Source organism: Pan paniscus, chromosome 1 (assembly GCF_029289425.2).
Source record: "Pan paniscus chromosome 1, NHGRI_mPanPan1-v2.0_pri, whole genome shotgun sequence".
NCBI lineage: Eukaryota > Metazoa > Chordata > Mammalia > Primates > Hominidae > Pan > Pan paniscus.
In genome coordinates this window covers 198,733,026-198,741,451 of record NC_073249.2, presented here as the reverse complement: position 1 = coordinate 198,741,451, position 8,426 = coordinate 198,733,026, and the positions used below count along the sequence as shown (strand labels likewise).

The window sequence follows — 8,426 nt, the reverse complement described above, 5'->3', positions numbered from 1 at the left end:
TAAGTTTTTTTTTTTGTTTTCTTTTTTTTGAGACACAGTCTCACTCTGTCGCCCAGGCTGGAGTGCAAAGGCACGATCTCGGCTCACCACAACCTCCGCCTCCCGGGTTCAAGTGATTCTCCTGCCTCAGCCTGCCGAGTAGCTGGAATTACAGGTGTGCGCCATCATGCCTGGCTAATTTTTGTATTTTTAGTAGAGACGGGATTTCACCATGTTGGCCAGGCTGGTCTCAAACTCCTAACCCCAAGTGATCCACCTGCCTTGGCCTCCCAAAGTGCTGGGATTACAGGTGTGAGCCACCACGCCCAGCCTGGCCTAAGTATTAATATTAAACAGACATAAGACAGAATAACATGAGAAAAGCATAAAAAGTTTTTAAATATTTTATCTATACACAGGAGTCGTCAGAAGGAAAGTGAAAACCCAAAGAATTAATTAAGCCCAAATGCTTATATACCTTTTTACATAAAGAATAATAAATCGGTGGGTGATGTGAACTGGAGTCTGAGCTGGCTATAAGGAGAACAACAACAACAAAAGAATGACAGGCCGGGCTTGGTGGCTCACACCTGTAATCCCAGCACTTTGGGAGGCCAAAGCTGGTGGATCACCTGAGGTCAAGAGTTCAAGACCAGCCTGGCCAACATGAGGAAATCCCGTCTCTACTAAAAATACAAAAATTAGCTGGGCGTGGTGGCGGGTGCCTGTAGTCTCAGCTCCTCGGGAGGCTGAGGCAGGAAAATTGCTTGAACCTGGGAGGCAGAGGTTGCAGTGAGCCAAGACTGTGCCACTGCACTCCAGCCTGGGCAACAGAGAGAGACTCTGTCTAAAAAAAAAAAAAGAATGACAAATTGTGGGGATGTGACAAGACAAAGAGGCTTGAGCTAAAGGCAGTTAGTTGTGGGACAATGACTAGGAAATACATGGGGTTATTTTAGTAGGTTCATTTGTACAGGCCCACTGCACCATCAACCCTCAGTCTCCGGTGATGGGAAGGTGCTTCTCTTCCTGGTACAGAGAGGGCATCTTTATCATGGGAAATTTTATGATCTGCATTTAGGTAAAAAGATGGAGTTCAGAGGGTTCTTCCTGCACCGGCTGTTTCTCAAGTGGCTTCAGCTCAAAATAATATGCCAGAGTGGCATATTTTGGGGTGGCATGTCCTGAACCCCTTCACTAACAATGAATTTTCTTCTTCAGAAAAACTTGGTAGTGGTCAGGCACAATGGCTCATGGTTGTAATCCCGGCACTTTGGTAGGCCGAGGCAGGCGGATCACCTGAGGTCAGGTGTTCAAGACCAGCCTGGCCAGCATGGTGAAACCCCATCTCTACTAAATAAAAATACAAAAATTAGCTGGGTGTGGTGGCACATGCCTGTTATCCCAGCTAGTTAGGAGGCCAAAGCAGGAGAATTGCTTGAACCTGGGAGGCAGACGTTGCAGTGAGTCAAGATGGTGCCACTGCACTCTAGCCTGGGCGACAGAGCAAGACTTTGTCTCAGAAAAAAAAAAAAAAAAGAGAGAAAAGAAAAACTTGGTAGAGGGAAAAAAAAATCTGTTAACCTAATTAAACAAGCCTACAGTTGTGTAAGCTGGATTGTCAGCTATCAGATGCTCTTATAATGTGGCTCACCTGAGCTTACAAATGAATATCATGATTTCAAGGAGTGTGTTGAACCATTATGTTAATATTTACACAGCAATTAATGTAATACACCATATTAATTGAATAAAGAACAAAACCCACCCCTCCAATAGATGCCTAAAAACATTCGACAAAATCTAACAGTTTAAAAGCATTCAACAAACTAGGGAGAGAAGGGGACTTTCTCAACCAGATAAAGGATATCTACAAAAACCCCCAGCTAACATCATACTTCCTTGTGAAAGACTGGACGCTTTCCCCGAAGATCCCTTGTTAAGATTAATGGTAGCATGCGGTGGTGGGGGGGGAACAGGAAGTGACTGCTAGTGGGTATGGGGTTTCTTTTTGAGGTGGTGAAATTAGTGGTGATTGTTGCACAACTTTGTCAATGAATACACTAAAAATCAGTAAGGGTATGGTGGCTCACACCTGTAATCCTAGCACTTTGGTAGGCTGAGGCAGGAGGCTCACTGGAGCCCAGGAGTTCAAGACCAGCCTGGGCAACATAATGAGACTTCATCTCTACTGAAAAAAAAAAAAGAAAAATTAACTGGGCATAGTGGTGCACATCTGTAGTCCTGGCTACTCAGGAGGCTGAAGCGGGAGGATCTCTGGAGCCCAGGAGGTCGAGGCTTCAGTGAGCCATGATTGCACCACTGCACTCCAGCCTGATCAACAGAGTGAGACCCTGTCTCAAAAAAACAAAACAACAACAACAAAAAAAGCCACTGAAGTGTACACTTTAAAAGATACCTGAATTAAATCTCAAAACTGCTTTTTTTTTTAGTAGGGGACAGGGTCTCACTCTATTGCTCATACTGGAGTGCAGTGGCTCGATCTTGGCTCACTGCAACCTCCACCTGCGCAAGGATGACACAAACATTCATAAAGCATTCCGTATTTAATTTTTTAAAAAAAATCAAAATCACTTAGTAAGGAAATATTCACATAAGAAGTCCTAAATTAGATGGGATCCAGAGTTAATTAATTCAGCAGCTGGCTGGTGTCATCAAGGACCCAAGTTCTTTTTTTTTTTGAGACAGACTCTCGCTCTGTCACCCAGGATGGAGTGCAGTGGCTTGATCTCGTCTCACTGCAACCTCCATCTCCCAGGTTCAAGCGATTCTCCTGCCTCAGCCTCCCAAGTAGCTGAGATTACAGGTCCACACCACCATGGCCAGCTAATTTTTGTATTTTTAGTAGAGATGGGGTTTCACCATGTTGGCCAGGCTGGTTTTGAGCTCCTGATCTCAGGTGATCTGCCTTCCTCAGCCTCCTAAACTGCTGGGATTACAGATGTGAGCCACTGTGCCCGGCCCAAGGGCCCAAGTTCTGTGCTCTTGCCACTCTGCTATCCTCAACTTGCTGGCTTATCTTCAGGCTGCCTTAGATCTAGCCACCCTGTCTGCTTTTTTTTTAAGAGATATGGGTCTCGTTATGTTGCCCAAGCTGGTCTCAAACTCCTGGCCTTAAGCGATCCTCCCATGTTGGCCCTTAGAGTAGCTAGGGTTACAGGCGGGAGCCACTATGCTAGGCCTGTTTACATATTAAAGTGAACCCATGTATTGGTCAGGATTCTTTTGGTTGCAAATGTCAGAAATCTAACCCAGACTAGCTGAAAAAAGTAGTCCAAAGGGACTTCAGACATGTCTGGATCAAGGAGAGCATCAGAACTCTCTTTCTTTCCATCTTTCGGGGATTATTTGATTTTGTTTGGCTTCATTCTCAAACAGGTAGCAAGATGGCTGCTGGTAGTGCCAAGCCATCACTGCTGTGTATCTTTTTTTTTTTTTTTTTTTTTTGAGACGGAGTCTTGCTCTTTTGCCCAGGCTGGAGTGCACAGGCATGATCTCGGCTCACTGCAACGTCCGCCTCCTGTGTTCAAGCAATTCTTGTGCCTCAGCCTTATGAGTAGCTGGGATTACAGGTGCCCGCCACCATGCTCGGCTAGTTTTTGTGTTTTTAGTAGAGACAGGGTTTCACCATGTTGCCCAGGCTGGTCTCGAACTCCAGGGCTCAAGCGATCCACCCACTTCGGCTTTCCAAAGTGCTGAGATTACAGGCGTGAGCCACCGCCCGGTCCACTGCTGCGCATCTTATAATGAGACAGAAAGAAAAAAAGATGGTGAGCGGGAAGGAAAAGAGAGAGAGACCGTCTTTCCTCTAATGTCCATATAATAAATATGAAGGAACTTATTAACTCACAGGCCTATCCCTGGACCAATCACCGGGGCCAAAAGAATACAGACCTTGGATTGGCCAGTCCTGGGTCTTCCGCCAAGACCCAAACCACAGGGACTGAGCTGGACTGGGGAGAGGAGGAACAATTTCCCATAGGAAGACAGGTCAAGCAATGAAAATGTGCCTGCCACACCCTAGAAGGCTGTAGAACATGAGGACATGAGCCATGTAGGACGTGAGGATGATGCCAGGGTTCCAGTGCAAGCTGAGATTTAAGGGTACCTTCCAAGAAACCAGGAGGAAAGAGCGCAAGGAACTGGAGTTTTTGGAGGGCTTAGTATGTGTGGACCCAAGAGCCCAGAGCTACTTGGAAGTGGCAGAAGCTGGGCTTAAACAATGTGTTTTTTAATTCCAAAGTCCATGCCGTGAGCACTGGAAGGACTAATCAAAGACAGTGGGGCTGAGACAGAGAGCAGCTTTATTCTTGTAATAGTGAGAGATGTCCGGGAGGCACTGTGGAGGGGGCACTTATCCCAGCCTGGGAACAGAAATCAGAGAAGACTTTCTGATCCCACTACTGGGTATCTACCCAGAGGAAAGGAAGTCATTATACGAAAAAGATACTTGCACACGCATGTTTATAGCAGCACAATTTGCAATTGCGAAAATATGGAACTAGCCTAAATGCCCATCAATCGATGAGTGGATAAAGAAAATGTGGTATATAGGCCGGGCGCAATGGCTCACGCCTGTAATCCCATCACTTTGGGAGGCTGAGGCGGGTGGATCACCTGAGGTCGGGGGTTCGAGACCAGCCTGACCAACATGGAGAAACCCTGTCTGTACTAAAAATACAAAATTAGCCAGGCGTGATGGTGCATGCCTGTAATCCCAGCTACTCGGAAGGCTGAGGCAGGAGAATTGCTTGAACCTGGGAGGCAGAGGTTGCGGTGAGCCGAGATTGCGCCATTGCACTCCAGCCTGGGCAACAAGAGGGAAACTCTGTCTCAAAAAAAGAAAAAAAAAAGAGAGAAAGAAAAAAGAAAGAAAAGAAAAAAAATGTGGTATATATATATAATCCTAGCACTTTGGGAGGTTGAGGCAGGAGGATCACTCGAGCCCAGGAGCTGAAGACCAGCATAGGAAACGTGGTGAGACCCTGTCTCTACAAAAAAATATTTTTTTACATTAGCTGGGTGTAGTGGCTTGTGCCTGGTGGTTGCAGCTATGGGGGAGGCTGGGGCAGGAGGATCACTTGAGCCTGGGAGGTCAAGGCTGCAGTGAGCCGTGTTCATGCCATTGCACTCCAGTCAGGGTGACAGAGTGAGATTCTGCCTCGAAAAAAAAAAAAAAAAAATTGGAGTCAATCTTCTCGAACCTTGTTGGTGATTTATCAACTAAGTGTATGTAATATTTTAAATTCTTCATTGTCATTTCAACAGTGTTCACAGTATCTTCACCAGGAGTAGATTCTATCTTAAGAAACCACTTTCTGGCCAGGTGTGGTGACTCATGCCTGTAATCTTAGCATTTGGGGAGGCTGAGGGGGGCAGATCACTTGAGGTCAGGAGTTCAAGACCAGCCTGGCCAACATGGTGAAATCCCATCTGTACTGAAAATACAAAGAAATTAGCTTGGTGTGGTGGTGCACATCTGTAGTCCCAGCTACTCAGGATGCTGTGGTAGGAGAATCTTGAACCTGGGAGGCAGAGGAAGAAACCACTTTCTTTGCTCATCCATAAGAAAAATTCCTCAACTGTTCAAGTTTTACCATGGATTTCAGCAATTCAGTTGCATCTCAGGCTCTACTTCTAGTTCTAGTTCTCTTGCTATTTGTACCACATCTGCAGTTACTTCCTCCATTGAAGTCTTGAATCCCTCAAAATTATCCATCAATTGACACATAAAATTAACAACAAAAATCATCCATGAGGGTTGAATTCAACGTCTTCCAAAACTACTGTTTACGTTGATGTTTTGACCTCCTCCCATGAATGACAAATGTTCTTAATGGCATCTAGAATGGTGAATCCTTTCCAGAAGTTTTCAAATTTCCTTTTTTCCCAGATCAGGCCAGGTGCGGTGGCTCATGCCTGTAATCCCAGCACTGTGGGAGGCTGAGGCCGGCAGATCACCTGTGGTCAGGAGTTCAAGACCAGCCTGGCCAATACAGGGAACCCCCATCTCTACTAAAAATACAAAAATTAGCCGGGCATGGTGCCACACGCCTGTAATCCCAGCTACTTCTGAGGCTGAGGCAAGAGAATTGCTTGAACCCAAGAGGTGGAGGTTGCAGTGAGCTGAGATTGTAACACTGCATTCCAGCCTGGGCAACAGAGCAAGACTCTGACTCAAAACAAAACAAAAACCCCAAAAAACAAATCCATCAGAGGAATCAGTATCTATGGCAGCTATAGCCTTATGAAATGTATTTCTTAGGTAATAAGACTTGAAAGTCAAGGCTGGGTGCGGTGACTCATGCCTGTAATTCCAGCATCCCAGCACTCCGGGAGGCCAAGGTGGGTGGATGGCTTAAGCTCAGGAGTTCAAGACCAGCCTGGGCAACAAAGTGAAACACACCGCTCCCCGCCGACCCCCCACGCCACCGCCGTCTCTACAAAAAAAAAAAAAAAATTAGCCGCTAATTTTTTTATTAGCAGGCTTAAAGGTTTTCTAAATATTGTGTGTGGCACTAGAAACTTCATGCTGTATCAAGTCAGTGTCAGTATTAAGCTACTGGACTCTATAATGAAATATTATAGATAGATATTTACTGAAAACCAATATAAAAATCTGGCCCAGAAAGACCAGAACAGAAATATGCAATTTTCTTGATTTAAGATGGTCAAAAGTGTGTGGGTTTTTTGGGTTTTTTTTTAAAGCTCTACACATGGCTTAAGACAGGTATGTGTAAGAAGCCTTTTTGTGTGTGCTGACTTTATCATGACAACTCTAGCTGATTCTTTATGAAGGATTACGGATACTCATCTTCAGCAGTGCACATGAGAAATAAACTCTGAAAAAGGCAATTTCTTGGGTTTAGGCAGGACCGTATTCTGGGAATTACGTCAGAGGAACGGATAATAATTCTAGGATTATAGTCAAGAAGGACTTGAAGACTTCAGGAGATGCTTCAGCTTCTTCCAGATTTTGAATGCTGAATAAGCCACTGAAGTGTGATATCTATATTATCCTTTTCTTTGCAAGAAATTGAGGCTGGGCGCAGTGGCTCACACCTGTAATCCCAGCAGTTTGGGAGGCCGAGGCGGGTGGATCACGAGGTCAAGAGATCAAGACCATCCTGGCCAACATGGTGAAACCCCGTCTCTACTAAAAATACAAAAATTAGCTGGGCGTGGTGGCGGGTGCCCCTAGTCACAACTACTCGGGAGGCTGAGGCAAGACAATCGCTTGAACCCGGGAAGCAGAGGTTGCAGTGAGCAGAGATCGTGCCGTTGCACTCCAGCTTGGTGACAGAGCGAGACTCCATCTCAAAACAAACAAACAACAACAACAACAAAAGAAATTGAATAGCGGCAAACTTCTCTATCCTCAATAGCACACAGGCTCATTTTTTCAATTAGCTGTTTCTCATCCAAGGCATTAGGAAGATCTCCCTTGTTTCCAAGCACTTAGCACTGGAATTCCTCGCAACTGTGGTTTCTCTAGAAGATTAGGTAGCTCATTTCGGGAAGCTTCTATCTTTTCACGATCTGCAGCGTCTATCATGTAAACAATAGCATTGACTTCTCTGCAATACCGCTCCCACATGCTTCGAAATCGGGCTTGTCCTCCTATGTCCTAGATCTTTATTGTGACGTTACCTTGTTACTTTCCTCATGTTGAAGCCCACTGTGGGTATCATATCTTCACTGAATTGACCTGACGCGATGACATTGACAAAGGTGGTCTTGCCCGAGTACTGCAGCCCCACGAGCATCAGCTCCATCTCCTCCTTCCAGTAGAGCGAACGGAACCAGTCCAGCAGGCGGGAGATGAGTGCCAGCATGATGGCGGCCGGCAGCGAGGACGGACGGGAGGACGGAGAGTGGAGGCGACGACGACTTCCACACGAGCAGGCCTCCGCCCAGACCCCCCAATGGCTCATTCGGGTCCCAGAGCAACATGGGCGGACCCCAGGGGGCGGCAGCTGCCTGGGTTTTTTTTTGTTTTTTTTGAGACGGAGTCGCGCTCAGTCGCCCAGGCTGGAGTACAGTGGCGCAATCTCGGCTCACTGCAAGCTCCGCCTCCCGAGTTCCCGCCATTCTCCTGCCTCAGCCTCCCAAGTAACTGGGACTACAGGCGCCCGCCACCACGCCGGGCTAATTTTTTGTATTTTTAGTAGAGACGGGGGTTTCACCGTGTTAGCCAGGATGGTTTGGATCTCCTGACCTCGTGATCCGCCCGCCTCGGCCTTCCAAAGTGCTGGGATTACAGGCGTGAGCCACCGCTCCCGGCCTCGATTTGTTAAAAAAATAAAATCTACAGGCTGAGCACGATGGCTCATGCCTGTAATCCCAGCACTTTGGGAGGCTGAGGCAGGAGGATTGCTTCAGGCCAGGAGTTCAAGAAAAGTCTAGGCAACAAAGCGAGACTCTTG

General features: G+C 46.5%; 1 pseudogene; it reads right to left on the bottom strand.

Annotated features, from left to right (window-relative positions):
* Positions 1–5,913: 5,913 nt before the first annotated feature.
* LOC100984633 (ADP-ribosylation factor-like protein 8B) lies at positions 5,914–8,017 on the bottom strand (annotated as a pseudogene).
* Between the last annotated feature and the right edge of the window lie 409 nt (positions 8,018–8,426).